The sequence below is a fragment of the Pan paniscus genome, chromosome 9, assembly GCF_029289425.2.
Source record: "Pan paniscus chromosome 9, NHGRI_mPanPan1-v2.0_pri, whole genome shotgun sequence".
Taxonomy (NCBI): Eukaryota; Metazoa; Chordata; class Mammalia; order Primates; family Hominidae; genus Pan; species Pan paniscus.
This window is the reverse complement of record NC_073258.2, coordinates 10260932-10276725: the sequence shown is the minus strand read 5'-3', so window position 1 is coordinate 10276725 and position 15794 is coordinate 10260932. Positions and strand designations below refer to the sequence as shown.

The window sequence follows — 15794 nt, the reverse complement described above, 5'->3', positions numbered from 1 at the left end:
GTTTTTATGGTTTTAGGTCTAACGTTTAAATCTTTAATCCATCTTGAATTGATTTTTGTATAAGGTGTAAGGAAGGGATCCAGTTTCAGCTTTGTACATATGGCTAGCCAGTTTTCCCAGCACCATTTATTAAATAGGGAATCCTTTCCCCATTGCTTGTTTTTCTCAGGTTTGTCAAAGATCAGATAGTTGTAGGTAAGCGGCGTTATTTCTGAGGGCTCTGTTCTGTTCCATTGATCTATATCTCTGTTTTGGTACCAGTACCATGCTGTTTTGGTTACTGTAGCCTTGTAGTATAGTTTGAAGTCAGGTAGTGTGATGCCTCCAGCTTTGTTCTTTTGGCTTAGGATTGACTTGGCAATGCGGGCTCTCTTTTGGTTCCATATGAACTTTAAAGTAGTTTTTTCCAATTCTGTGAAGAAAGTCATTGGTAGCTTTATGGGGATGGCATTGAATCTGTAAATTACCTTGGGCAGTATGGCCATTTTCACGATATTGATTCTTCCTACCCATGAGCAAGGAATGTTCTTCCATTTGTCTGTATCCTCTTTTATTTCCTTGAGCAGTGGTTTGTAGTTCTCCTTGAAGAGGTGCTTCACATCCCTTGTAAGCTGGATTCCTAGGTATTTTATTCTCTTTGAAGCAATTGTGAATGGGAGTTCACTCATGATTTGGCTCTCTGTTTGTCTGTTGTTGGTGTATAAGAATGCTTGTGATTTTTGTACATTAATTTTGTATCCTGAGACTTTGCTGAAGTTGCTTATCAGCTTAAGGAGATTTTGGGCTGAGACAATGGGGTTTTCTAGATAAACAATCATGTCGTCTGCAAACAGGGACAATTTGACTTCCTCTTTTCCTAATTGAATACCCTTTATTTCCTTCTCCTGCCTGATTGCCCTGGCCAGAACTTCCAACACTATGTTGAATAGGAGCGGTGAGAGAGGGCATCCCTGTCTTGTGCCAGTTTTCAAAGGGAATGCTTCCAGTTTTTGCCCATTCAGTATGATATTGGCTGTGGGTTTGTCATAGATAGCTCTTATTATTTTGAAATATGTCCCATCATTACCTAATTTACTGAGAGTTTTTAGCATGAAGGGTTGTTGAATTTTGTCAAAGGCTTTTTCTGCATCTATTGAGATAATCATGTGGTTTTTGTCTTTGGCTCTGTTTATATGCTGGATTACATTTATTGATTTGTGTATGTTGAACCAGCCTTGCATCCCAGGGATGAAGCCCACTTGATCATGGTGGATAAGCTTTTTGATGTGCTGCTGGATTCGGTTTGCCAGTATTTTATTGAGGATTTTTGCATCAGTGTTCATCAAGGATATTGGTCTAAAATTCTCTTTTTTGGTTGTGTCTCTGCCAGGCTTTGGTATCAGAATGATGCTGGCCTCATAAAATGAGTTAGGGAGGATTCCCTCTTTTTCTATTGATTGGAATAGTTTCAGAAGGAATGGTACCAGTTCCTCCTTGTACCTCTGGTAGAATTCGGCTGTGAATCCATCTGGTCCTGGACACTTTTTGGTTGGTAAACTATTGATTATTGCCACAATTTCAGCTCCTGTTATTGGTCTATTCAGAGATTCAACTTCTTCCTGGTTTAGTCTTGGGAGAGTGTATGTGTTGAGGAATGTATCCATTTCTTCTAGATTTTCTAGTTTATTTGCGTAGAGGTGTTTGTAGTATTCTCTGATGGTAGTTTGTATTTCTGTGGGATCGGTGGTGATATCCCCTTTATCATTTTTTATTGTGTCTATTTGATTCTTCTCTCTTTTTTTCTTTATTAGTCTTGCCAGTGGTCTATCTATTTTGTTGATCCTTTCAAAAAACCAGCTCCTGGATTCATTAATTTTTTGAAGGGTTTTTTGTGTCTCTATTTCCTTCAGTTCTGCTCTGATATTAGTTATTTCTTGCCTTCTGCTAGCTTTTGAATGTGTTTGCTCTTGCTTTTCTAGTTCTTTTAATTGTGATGTTAGAGTGTCAGTTTTGGATCTTTCCTGCTTTCTCTTGTGGGCATTTAGTGCTATAAATTTCCCTCTACACACTGCTTTAAATGTGTCCCAGAGATTCTGGTATGTTGTGTCTTTGTTCTCGTTGGTTTCAAAGAACATCTTTATTTCTGCCTTCATTTCGTTATGTACCCAGTAGTCATTCAGGAGCAGGTTGTTCAGTTTCCATGTAGTTGAGCGGCTTTGAGTGAGATTCTTAATCCTGAGTTCTAGTTTGATTGCACTGTGGTGTGAGAGATAGTTTGTTATAATTTCTGTTCTTTTACATTTGCTGAGGAGAGCTTTACTTCCAAGTATGTGGTCAATTTTGGAATAGGTGTGGTGTGGTGCTGAAAAAAATGTATATTCTGTGGATTTGGGGTGGAGAGTTCTGTAGATGTCTATTAGGTCCGCTTGGTGCAGAGCTGAGTTCAATTCCTGGGTATCCTTGTTGACTTTCTGTCTCGTTGATCTGTCTAATGTTGACAGTGGGGTGTTAAAGTCTCCCATTATTAATGTGTGGGAGTCTAAGTCTCTTTGTAGGTCACTCAGGACTTGCTTTATGAATCTGGGTGCTCCTGTATTGGGTGCATAAATATTTAGGATAGTTAGCTCCTCTTGTTGAATTGATCCCTTTACCATTATGTAATGGCCTTCTTTGTCTCTTTTGATCTTTGTTGGTTTAAAGTCTGTTTTATCAGAGACTAGGATTGCAACCCCTGCCTTTCTTTGTTTTCCATTTGCTTGGTAGATCTTCCTCCATCCTTTTATTTTGAGCCTATGTGTGTCTCTGCACGTGAGATGGGTTTCCTGAATACAGCACACTGATGGGTCTTGACTCTTTATCCAACTTGCCAGTCTGTGTCTTTTAATTGGAGAATTTAGTCCATTTACATTCAAAGTTAATATTGTTATGTGTGAATTTGATCCTGTCATTATGATGTTAGCTGGTGATTTTGCTCGTTAGTTGATGCAGTTTCTTCCTAGTCTTGATGGTCTTTACATTTTGGCATGATTTTGCAGCGGCTGGTACTGGTTGTTCCTTTCCATGTTTAGCGCTTCCTTCAGGAGCTCTTTTAGGGCAGGCCTGGTGGTGACAAAATCGGTCAGCATTTGCTTGTCTGTAAAGTATTTTATTTCTCCTTCACTTATGAAGCTTAGTTTGGCTGGAAATGAAATTCTGGGTTGAAAATTCTTTTCTTTAAGAATGTTGAATATTGGCCCCCACTCTCTTCTGGCTTGTAGGGTTTCTGCCGAGAGATCCACTGTTAGTCTGATGGGCTTCCCTTTGAGGGTAACCCGACCTTTCTGTCTGGCTGCCCTTAACATTTTTTCCTTCATTTCAACTTTGGTGAATCTGACAATTATGTGTCTTGGAGTTGCTCTTCTCGAGGAATATCTTTGTGGCGTTCTCTGTATTTCCTGAATCTGAACGTTGGCCTGCCTTGCTAGATTGGGGAAGTTCTCCTGGATAATATCCTGCAGAGTGTTTTCCAACCTGGTTTCATTCTCCGCATCACTTTCAGGTACACCAATCAGACGTAGATTTGGTCTTTTCACATAGTCCCATATTTCTTGGAGGCTTTGCTCATTTCTTTTTATTCTTTTTTCTCTGGACTTCCCTTCTCGCTTCGTTTCATTCATTTCATCTTCCATTGCTGATACCCTTTCTTCCAGTTGATCGCATCGGCTCCTGAGGCTTCTGCATTCTTCACGTAGTTCTCGAGCCTTGGTTTTCAGCTCCATCAGCTCCTTTAAGCACTTCTCTGTATTGGTTATTCTAGTTATACATTCGTCTAAATTTTTTTCAAAGTTTTCAACTTCTTTGCCTTTGGTTTGAATGTCCTCCCGTAGCTCAGAGTAATTTGATCGTCTGAAGCCTTTTTCTCTCAGCTCGTCAAAATCATTCTCCATCCAGCTTTGTTCCGTTGCTGGTGAGGAACTGCGTTCCTTTGGAGGAGGAGAGGTGCTCTGCATTTTAGAGTTTCCAGTTTTTCTGTTCTGTTTTTTCCCCATCTTTGTGGTTTTATCTACTTTTGGTCTTTGATGATGGTGATGTACAGATGGGTTTTTGGTGTGGATGTCCTTTCTGTTTGTTAGTTTTCCTTCTAACAGACAGGACCCTCAGCTGCAGGTCTGTTGGAATACCCTGCCGTGTGAGGTGTCAGTGTGCCCCTGCTGGGGGGTGCCTCCCAGTTAGGCTGCTCGGGGGTCAGGGGTGAGGGACCCACTTGAGGAGGCAGTCTGCCCGTTCTCAGATCTCCAGCTGCGTGCTGGGAGAACCACTGCTCTCTTCAAAGCTGTCAGACAGGGACATTTAAGTCTGCAGAGGTTACTGCTGTCTTTTTGTTTGTCTGTGCCCTGCCCCCAGAGGTGGAGCCTACAGAGGCAGGCAGGCCTCCTTGAGCTGTGGTGGGCTCCACCGCGTTCGAGCTTCCCGGCTGCTTTGTTTACCTCAGCAAGCCTGGGCAATGGCGGACGCCCCTCCCCCAGCCTCGCTGCCTTCTTGCAGTTTGATCTCAGGCTGCTGTGCTAGGAATCAGCGAGACTCCGTGGGCGTAGGACCCTCCCAGCCAGGTGCGGGATATAACCTCGTGGTGCGCCGTTTTTTAAGCCGGTCTGAAAAGCGCAATATTCGGGTGGGGGTGACCCGATTTTCCAGGTGCGTCCGTCACCCCTTTCTTTGACTCAGAAAGGGAACTCCCTGACCCCTTGCGCTTCCCGAGTGAGGCAATGCCTCGCCCTGCTTCGGCTCGCGCACGGTGCGCGCACCCACTGACCTGCGCCCACTGTCTGGCACTCCCTAGTGAGATGAACCCGGTACCTCAGATGGAAATGCAGAAATCACCGTCTTCTGCGTCGCTCACGCTGGGAGCTGTAGACCGGAGCTGTTCCTATTCGGCCATCTTGGCTCCTCGATGATCAATTTAATCATTAGGATTTTGAATTTGTGGTCCCAATAGAGTATCTGTGGTGTGGTGGGGAGAGAGGGAGGGAGGGAGGGAAGAAGGGGGGAGAGAGAGAGAGAGAGAGAGAAAGAGAGAGACAGAGGGAGAGAGAAGCAGGGAGCAGATTAAGTCTAGATTCAGTTAACTTTTGTTACATATATACTGTAACAACTTTATTTACTCTAACAGGCAACACTGCATTTTCCTGGATGGTTCATCAACACTTGAGAGATTTTACTCTTTCTCAAAAGAGGAAAGCAATAGCCAGCATCTCCACAGAATCTCAGAATAGCACATCATCTTCTCCCCGGCCCTCTTCCCTGCCCCCTTTTCTCTCCTCCTACCCAACCTTGGATCCTCATATCTCAGGCTCCTCATCACCCTCCTCCTAGAGTTAAAGAGGCGGTGGAATTCTCATCCTAGCAGCCCTGCTTGGGGAAGGTAGAGAGCACAGGAAGGGAAAGAAGGTAGGGGAAGAGGCTTCTGCAGAATCTTAACTCTTGTGCTACTTTCCCTCAGCTTCTGCCAGGCTTATTGCTAGTCCAAGCAGAGACCAAGGAAAAGGTCTCTTACTGTTACCCCTTCCCCATAGAACACCCTGGCCTGCCTCCTATAGCTTACCGCTAATGTCTTTTCAGAGGCTGGGTGAGACCAGCAGAAGCCCAGAGCAGTCACAGACGTGGGGGACAAATGCTGCCTTTCAGAACTGCAGCAGTAACAAGAAAAACGTTTCTAGTGTCCGCTATGGAAATGTGTGAGCTGTAGTGGTTTAGGGTCAAAGAGTTGTCTGTGAACATTTATTATTAGTTAAGAAGACAACTTTGTGTCCAGGGGACAGTCTCCATGTTCCAGATCGTTGACTTGCAAACAGACAGTGGGACCAGAACTCCTGTAAGTTGGAAATGGGCTGCACTAATTTCTTCCAGTCATGCATAAAGAAAATGCGTTATTGGAGACGTATGCAACTTCTATATTTTGTCACATAGGTAGATATAAAAACATTTTCCAGCAAGGATTTCCCAAACACTTCAAATCAAAGACTCTAAAAGTTAAACACTAATCATGGTAAAGTCTGGTTATTAAAAATAAAAGCTTTATACTTTTATAATGTTTAAAATATATTTTAGCATACCCTAGACTATTTTGTCTGTTTGGCAGCTCTTTGAGGTACAATTTTCCTCATTTTCCAGATGAAAAAGTTAAGGCTAGAGGGGTCAAGCCACTTGACTGATATCACAGGTCAGAGCGTACAAAGGACTCAAGATCAGACTGTGAGTTTCCCAATCTATTCCTCTTCCTAGTACATCACCACTGCTTCCACAGGCTTTGAGCGTCTGCTTTTTGAGACCATACTTTATTTTTGATAAGCAAAATCTTTACCTCCAAGAACATGCATTTTTTTCAGGCTCAGCATGATTTATTCTGCTTACTTGGTTTGCGGGTGTCTACTGATGTGCTCTATTATACATGTCTAAAGTGTGGACTGATAGGCATTATCAGGAGTCAGTTACAGGTTTAATGAAGTGATCATACCGACAGCCTTCTTTTGATAAATTTAACAATTTAATATATAGGAAAATAGGAATATGTCAGGAGATAAAGGCTTAACAGATTGTGTTTTAACACCTAGTTAAATAAAGCAGAGCAGAGAACTGTATTCTTAGATTAAAGCTAATAGAGTTGCTATTTTGAGACTGTGAACACTTGAGAATTATCTGTGATTTGTGGTAAATATAAGAAAAGATAGTCCAAAATTTTAAGAAGACATTTCAACCTTTCTTCATAAAATGACTACTCCCCAACACAAGCAACATTAATTAGAATTTCCTTTCAATTTGCTCCTTTATTACAGTTAACACTAATTTAAACTCTCCATTTGAAAGATGTCTAAGGAAAGCTAGTAGCTACTTTTGCCAAAGCAAATAAGTGAAATACTATTTATAACTTTCACATGAAATATGACATGATAAGAATAAAAATGGTTAAAAGTGGCTCTTTCTAAAGAGGAAAGACAATAACAATGAAATAAAAAGCTTTTAGGAGAAACCCAGAGATGGACCTGAGAGCTCTCTGTACTCTTGCCTAAATATGAGAAAGCTGTAGTCACGTAGCATCCCCAGCTGAGGGTGAGGCAGAGGTGGGCAGGAGAGTGCTGGAGTCTGGCTGGCTCATTGACTATCCTTCTCCTCATGCCACATCCAACGTGGCTGGCAAACAAGACTGCCTTTCAATGAGGAGCAGAAGCTGCAGGTTCGTAGGTGTCCAGGTGCCTGAGTGGCCAACATGCCCAAGCAAAGAAAGTAAGCTTGTGCTTTTATGGACACTAGGTAAACGCCTTCAGTTTAAATTTTTTGCTAAATATTTTAGCTTATTTTATTGTTATCTTCCAGGTGTCTAAATCTCCAGTCTGTGTGTTGTACTGGTAATTTAACTCTGTAATGGAATGGTTTGCTGCCAACTATTTATATTAAGTAATTTTAAAATATTTGTAATATTATTGACTAACAAACTATTAAGTTATTGGCAAAAAAAAAAAAAAAAAGGAAGCTTGAGGGAATAAAACATTTTTGTTTTAGGCCACAGAATAAGACCTTCTGGAAACTGTCTCTATTAGGATAGTTTCTGCCAAGACCTAAGAGATACTTACTTAGTTTTTAAAAATTAAAGATGATCTTTTCCCTTCTCTAGTTTTTCCTGTCTTACCGGACATGGAAGTTCCAGTTATTTATAAAAGGTTTATATTTTTGGAGCAAGCTGGCTAGGAAGAGTAGGCTAAATCTGTCACTTTCCCAGGAGCCTAAACTCCTCAAGTTCTGACATCAGTGGCCTCTTTATCGCTGGTGGATGCACCACTTAGTTGCAGGTGGAGCCACTCTTGAGCACTGAATCAGCACTTTTCTATTCAATCTTGTTCACCAAAGAATGCTAGAATGATACATCCAGGGCAGAGTTGAAAATTTTGGGGCACATATTTGAGATTTTTAAAATGCTTACATTTCTGAAATTCTAATACATCAAATAATATGAAAGAAAATGGAAAAGAATAATACGGTTCCCTCTCATGGTTCCTTATTTTGATTGGAATAATAAAACAATTCATTTGGCATGTTTCCAAGCATGACAAATCAATAGAGTATAAAATGAAGAGAAATAAGAAGTTGAAATCTATACCAGTTGAAAAATTCAGCATTTTATGTCCAAATGAGTATTTCAGATACATATCATATTTGTTAATGAAAAGTCTAAGTGGCGAATGCTGGCAAATAACATTCAGTTTTAGGATTATTACCAAAGGAAGACAAATACGCTGTTTATTTACACGTGAGAACAGTTTATTTTCACTTTCAGCAAAATGTTGCACTCTTAAATTCTGATAAATCTGCCATTATTTTGGTGACATTTACATATTCAGAAGATATTTACTTTGGGCTGAATGATTAGTGTAATTATTATGCGTATTGACTGAAACAGCCTCACTTTATAAGGAAACAAAGGTGTATAATTATATTTGTTTCTCTTGTGGATTATATATTATCATATTAATACTACACATATATACAGCACTCTATTTTTTAACGCAAATAATTAATTTGAGAATTTTTCACCTGAGACCTTTCTTACTTCATATGGCCAGAGTCAGGGAGATAAATGTATAAGGCTGAGTCTCAATGGGAAAAGAAAATAGGAATTATTAGCTCAAAAATTAGCTGATTCTGACCTTTTCTCATGTCTATTTGCTTTTCGAGTTTTTGGGAAATTTAGTAAAATGTAGATTTATATTCTTTGCAATCTATGAATACAATATTCTCAATTTTATGCTTTGTTTTACAGAGTAATCAAGGAAGCGTGTTGAGCCAAGTGTACAAATTCAACAGCTGGGAATATTATGGGGAGGTCTTGTAACATTTTGTTCAGGTTTCCTTGAAAAGAACTGAAAACTGATGAAATTTTAGACCGAATATTCCTTTGAAAACATGAATAGAATTCATTTGCTGAGAGGCATGTATTGAAACGTGATATCTAGTGCATGGTTATTTTTCACTTTCTAAATTAAACTGACATAGAGAGTTTGAGAAATAAGTTTAAGAAATAGACATGGCTTATGATTGAAAGCACAATTTTCCATCTAAATGTTGGTCCGTGTTCATCTTTATCTCAGTAGCAACCTTTGTTCCGCAGCAGTTGTTCGTTGATTGTTATGGTCTGTCGACAGCTCCAGCTCATGCCATCTTCCCAATGTACCAACTTCTCTTTCTCTGGTCAGGTTGCGCTGTTGCCTTTGTATGTCTTCCCACCTCATGGATGTTAGTTTCATTATGAGAATATTGAAAAACAGTCTTCCAGTCATAACCCCAGTGGCTTCCTTTTCTCTGTCACTTCCAAACCGCAGGACCATTGCTGGGCACCATGTCTACCCACCCATGAGAGTTAGGAATAAACACAAACGAGTTCAATTCAGTTCAGCAAACAGTTATTGTGCATCTATTTTATGCCAGGAGCTGCAGTAGGTGCTGGGGTACAAAGTGAAGAAGATAATTTGCTTGGTCTCAAGGTGGAACTCCTGGTCTAATACCCAGGCTCCTATAATCCCTCAGCATTATCCTCTCCACTTTGCCTGTTCCCCTGTTGCTCGTTACCTGTGCAACCGCTCCTCCCTCTCTGGCTCAATTCCTGCTTTTCTTCCCTCTGTTCCTTTATCCTGCTAGTGTCTTCCTTTTCAACCATAGCCAACACTCCATCTTCAAATGCTTAGCGATACAACTTATACCTCAACTATCTGGAAAGGCTTTCTGAACTAAGTAGGAGAAGTTGTAAATATTTAACTTTTTATTTTTCTAAATTATCTGATTATAAGCAACAATAAAACAAAGATCCCATATTATTATCTGCAGACTTAATTTGGGGACAACAGGGACCTCTTAGTTTTTTTGATTAATTTTAAACTTACTTGTAATTAATTGGTAGTATATGTTACGAACCATTAAAAATTACTTAACAGTAATCACTTTTGAAAATAGGAGGAAAATAAACATTTTTATGGCAGATTTGTTTGCCTTAAGAATTATTTTGAAAGAAATATTAGAATCGAGGCTTAGAAAAACGGTAGAGTGCTTGGCTGGGCGCAGTGGCTCACGCCTGTAATCCCAGCACTTTGGGAGGCCGAGGTGGATGGATCACGAGGTCAGGAGTTCGAGACCAGCCTGCCCAATATGGTGAAACCCTGTCTCTACTAAAAGTACAAAAATTAGCCGGGCGTGGTGGCGCACGCCTGTAGTCCCAGCTACTCAGGAGGCTGAGGAAGATCACTTGAACCCAGGAGGCAGAGGTTGCAGTGAGCCAAGATTGTGCCACTGCACTGCAGGCTGGGTGACAGAGTGAGACTCCATCTCAAAAAAACAAAAAACAAACAAACAAAAAAACCCCAAAACAAAGAGTGCTCATATTTTTGCCTAAATGAAAAAAAAATTAAGAGATTTTTCTTTCACCTATCCCCCAAAACACCAATAATTCATATAGCCTTATTTCCAAGAAATTGGAATGCTGGATCTGTGAAAACAAAAATAAAGAACATGGAACTTTAGTTTTGCAAAACTAAAGTATTTCTCCAGATCATTCAAATTAATTAAGACAATACTTTTATTTCTTAGAAACATTCACACATACCCAGGCCTGATTACTTCCCCAAATGCTCCCTCTTTCCATTCCTTTTTCTCCCTACTCACCCCTCACCCCCTCCCAAAAAACTCACTATGGCTCCACTTTCCAGAGACTAGAAAAATTGAACCCTGGCTGTTGAAAAAATGACTATTTTTAACATCTCTAAAAGTTTCCTAAACCTTCTCTTTATCTCTTTTAATTAAACTTTCTTTTCTAAACAACCCCCCCATCTAATTGAATCCCAGTGTTTTTTTTTTGTTCTTTTCTTCCCCCACTGTTGCTGCAATACTATATTTTCTATTGTTTATTTAAAGCATGCAGTATTTCAATTACATTTGGATTAATAAGGTTTTTGTAAGCTGGTCTTGAAACTTAATCACCGTCTGTAGCAAAGTGTTATGAAGAAATATGTTCTAAGACTAACAAATTACTCTCTACAATACAGCCTGTTGTAAACTGAAAAGTGTTTCTCATAACATCGATTTTCATGTGTGGGTTTTGTACCCAGCTTTGTTAAATTATAGTTTCACCCAGAATGTTGCTTTTCAGGATCTTTTTTAATTTAGAGCTTATATTATTATTTAATTGGTAGTAAGCCATTTCTTCTTCAGCACATGAAGGACACAGTTATTGACATTCTAGCTTGTAAGTCAATTTTGATAGTTCATGATAATTGGATTAAACATTACTATGTTAAATAAGTGACCCAGTACTTTGGTCATTAAAATTCCCAAACTGGATTACTGTTTGCTTCCTGATTGGACAGCAGTTGGCCTGCTAAATCTAAACTTAATTAGAGACATTACCTTGTCAATATATCGAACTTTCAATATGCTGCATTCCATTAACTCACTCACTATAACTCTTTGCCCTCTAGCATTTTTTTCAGGGCATCCTTTACTTCTGTGTTTCTCAGGCGATAGATAAGAGAGTTAAGCATGGGAATTACAAGACTATAAAACACAGAGACTTCTTTGTTTGGCTTCCATGAATTCCCCGCTTTTGGTTGCTGCAGGTACATGAAAAACAGTGTGCCATAAAAGATGGTGACGACAGTGAGGTGGGAGGCATGGGTGGAAAATGCTTTGCACTTGCCCTCGGAAGACTGGATTTTTATAATGGACAAGAGGATGTAAATGTAGGAGATGAAGATGGTAAGGAGGGACCCAGTGAGATTTACTGCAGAGAAGATCATGAGCTGCTTTTCTTTGTTGTGGGTGTCAGAGCAGGAGAGGGCCAGGAGAGGGGGGTCAGCACAGTAGAAGTGGTGGGTGACGCTGGAGTCGCAGAAGGACAGCTGAAACGTCAGAGCTGTCTGTATCACAGAGTTTCGGAAGCCATAGGTATAGACCCCTATCACTAACTCCCTGCAGACCCGCTGCGTCATAATAGCCGTGTAAATCGGGGTTGCAGATGGCCATGTAGCGGTCGTAAGCCATTGTGGGCAAGAGGAAGCATCCTGTAGTGGCAAAAGCACCAGAGAAGTACAGCTGAGCAAAACAGCCTGAAAAGGAGATGGTTTTTTTCTTCACCAATAAATTTTGCAGCATCTTGGGCCCAATGGAAGATGAGTAACACAGATCAATGAATGCCAGGTGACTGAGGAAGTAGTACATGGGGGTGTGGAGCCGCGAGTCTGCTCTGATCAGCAGGATCATGCCAAGGTTTCCTACCAGGGTGATGAGATAAATGACAAGGAATACCACAAAGAGGGGGAGCTGCAGCTCAGGACGGTCTGTGAATCCCATGAGGACAAATTCGGTCACTGTGGTACGATTGCCTTTTGTCATGTTCTCTCGCCTGCTGCAAAAAATAAGAAATGATTAGATACTTAAAAACAAACACTTCTTACCTCTTTGTTGCATTACCATATGAAAAAAAAAATGTGGCTTTACATTTCCAATAGTTAAAGGCTGTCATTAGCTATGGGACTTTATTCTGCTAAAACAGACTTGGCAAGACTGAACTCATTTCTTTTTGGAACCAGGAGAACGATTTTCCTAGGACAGAACCTATTTTTATGTTAACAGTGTTGGTGTTTTCAGTTCAACTCAACAGATACTTCTGGGCTTTGTGTGGGGCCAGATAGCATGCTTGGTGCTGGGCTGGAGATGGGTATGACAATGACATTGTCTTTGTTCTTATGGAGTCTAGTGGAGGGTTCGTAAAACATTCCTAAGGGGAAGTGAGCCAAGTATTTTTGGAGCTGCAGAGTGCTGTAGGAGTTCACAGGAGGGAGAGACTGAATGTGGATGGTGGAAATGGAAAAGCTTCATTCATTCATTCTCGTTCACTTATCAAACACATATTGCCCCTCTTCAATGTGCCAGATGCTATGCTAAGTGAAGGTGACTCAGGCTGGATATTTAAAATTATAAATGTAATATATCCACTTGGTGAAATTATCAATAGGAGAAAGGGATATAAATGAAAAAACAGTTCCTCTCCTCTACCTCCAATATAATTAATGGTATCCAATGTTAACAGTTCCTTTAGTATTCTTCTAAGAATGCTTAGGTATAAACAAGTATCAATACACACAAAACACACACGCACATACTTTTCTACATAAATGAAATCATACAGTTTTGTACCTTTTCTCTTCTTACACTTAAGAAATATTTCCATGATAAGAACACATGGATACATAGAGGGGAACAACACACATTGGGGCTTATTGGAGGGTGGAGAGTGGGAGGAGGGAGAAGATCAGGAAAAGTAACTAATGAATACTAGGCTTAATACCTGGGTGATGAAATAATCTGTACAACAACCCCCTATGACACACATTTACCTATGTAACAAACCTGCACATCCTGCACAGTTACCCCTGAACTTAAAATAAAAGTTAAAGACGTATTTCCAAAGTAGTTCATAGAAATCCATGACATTTTCATAACTGTATCATAATTTATTAATAAGTTCTCTCTTAATGGATATTTAAATGTTTACAATTTTGTTTTTTTTTCTATCTCAAATAAAGCTTGCGCTCATATGTCTAAGCATGTATGTGGATTAAAGATAAACCACTAGGTCAGGCACGGTGGCTCAAGCCTGTAATCCCAGTACTTTGAGAGGCTGAGGTGGGCGGATCACGAAGTCAGGAGATCGAGACCATCCTGGCCAACATGGTGAAACCCCAAAAAAAAAAAAAATTAGCTGGGTGCAGTGACATGTGCCTGTAATCCCACTGTAATCCCAGCTACTCGGGAGGCTCAAGCCTGAGAATTGCTTGAACCCAGGAGACAGAGGTTGCAGTGAGCTGAGAAGGTGCCACTGCACTCCAGCCTGGTGACACAGCAAGACTCCATCTCAAAAGAGAAAAAAAGAAAAAGATAAACCACTAGAAGTGAAGTTTGGGTCAAAATGTGTATATTCACTTTACTTTTTTGATCGTGATTGACAAATTGACCTCCAAGTAAATTTCACCAAGTCAAACTCGCTTCTAACAAGATTGTGCAAGAACACTGATTTTCCCATACTTTTATCCAAAGTTTTATTAAGTTTTAAGCCTTTGCCACTGTGATAGTGGACATTCATAACTCCTGCAGTTCTGTGTGTTTTTATGGGTAGGGTTTAGCATTTTTCAAACAATTATTTGCCTGTATATTTTTTCCCTATAAACTGTCAGTTCATTTCCTTTGTGAATTTTTCTATTAGGTTGATTGATTTTCTAGAACATTTTATTTCTGGGAGGTCTTTGTTTATTAAGGAAACCAGCCCTTTGTCTGATGCATGTATTGCAAATTACTTTTCAGTTTGTCAGTTGTCCCTTAACATTGGTGTGATAATTACTTTGTGTGCTATGCAGTGAGGTTTGCATTGTTTGATTTCAAATTTATCAATCCTTTTCCTTTTGAATTCTGATCTTTGCAACATGGTTAAATGAAACTTCTTCGATTTAAAATTATTTAAAAAATTATCTCCTCTTTTAGTCCAGAGACTTACTTCATTTCAATTTTATATTACAAACTTTGATTTTCCTGGAAATTTAATTTCGATATAAGGAATGAGGCAATCAGCTACAGTTATGCATCACATAAAGACAGGAATACACTCTGAGAAATGCATTGTTCAGTGATTCTGTCATCGTGTAAACATCATAGAGTGTACTTGCACAAACCGAAATGGTATAGCCTTCTATGCATCTAGGCTATATGGCATAGCTTATTGCTCCTGGGCTACAAACCTGTACAGCATATTACTGTACTGAATATTGTAGGCAATTGTAACACAATGGTATTTGTGTATCTAATCATATCTAAACAAAGAAAAGGTACAGTAAAATACAGTATTATAATATTATGGGACCACCATTGTAAGCTGTCTGTTGTTGATTGAAATGTCATTATGCACTGCATGACTGTATTTTTACTTATTTCTTCAAATGGCTAGCCAGATGATCTAATGCAACTTATTTGTGAAATTGTTTTCCTGCTGGTTTTGTTTATTTAAAACTCCAGACTTATCCTATACTAATACTAAAACATCCTGAAGTACTTGGGTCAATTTATGATTTTTTTGTAGTCTTTTCTAGAACCAGGACCACACATTTAAATTAAATAGTTATATAATTCATTTTACTGTCTAGTAGCAATTTTTCTGGCCATTCTCACATGTACATTTTCCAGATGCATTCTAACATTATTTTATCAAGTTCCAAAAAAATCCTGTTTGTACTTGGAATGCTATTGCATTAAATTGATTTGTCAATTTAAGGGAAAATTGACATTTTTACAACTGAATCTTCTTTTCTGTAACTATGATATTTATTTTATTGATTAAATAATTTCCTAGAGTTTTAGAGTTTTCTCTAAACTTTACAGATATACACCCTATGTATTTCTTTAAATTCTAGTCACAGATATTTTATCTTTTCGTTACTATTGTAAATTAAATCTTAAAAAGAGTTTTTTGTGGTCTATTCAAGTATTATTTGTGTATAGCAAAACTACTGATTTTTATAAATTAATTTTATAACTCTCTTCCTTACAATAGTTTCCTATCATTTAAAAATAGTTTTCTGGTTGATTCTCTTGGGTTTCTTAACTGCATAATCATACAATATGAAAGGATGTGAGTTTCATTTCTCATTTCTCTAACGTATTCTTGTTCCTTTTTCTTCTCTACTTGTATTGGTTAGTACTTCCAGAGCAATGTTAATATACAGTAACAGTGGTGGCAATTTTTACCTTTT

At 39.1% G+C, this 15794-nt stretch overlaps 1 long non-coding RNA gene and 1 pseudogene across 1 annotated transcript in view; one reads left to right on the top strand and one right to left on the bottom strand.

Moving 5' to 3' along the window:
• LOC134731222 (uncharacterized) overlaps window positions 1–10985 on the top strand; it is a 62237-nt gene extending 51252 nt beyond the window's left edge. Inside the window, exons 7-8 of the long non-coding RNA XR_010113414.1 lie at window positions 6130–6210; window positions 8771–10985. This is a non-coding gene — a long non-coding RNA (uncharacterized LOC134731222). The remainder of the gene's footprint in view (window positions 1–6129; window positions 6211–8770) is intronic.
• Window positions 10986–11453: 468 nt separating this feature from the next.
• On the bottom strand, window positions 11454–12036 carry LOC100980980 (olfactory receptor 8U9-like; annotated as a pseudogene).
• Window positions 12037–15794: the final 3758 nt, after the last annotated feature.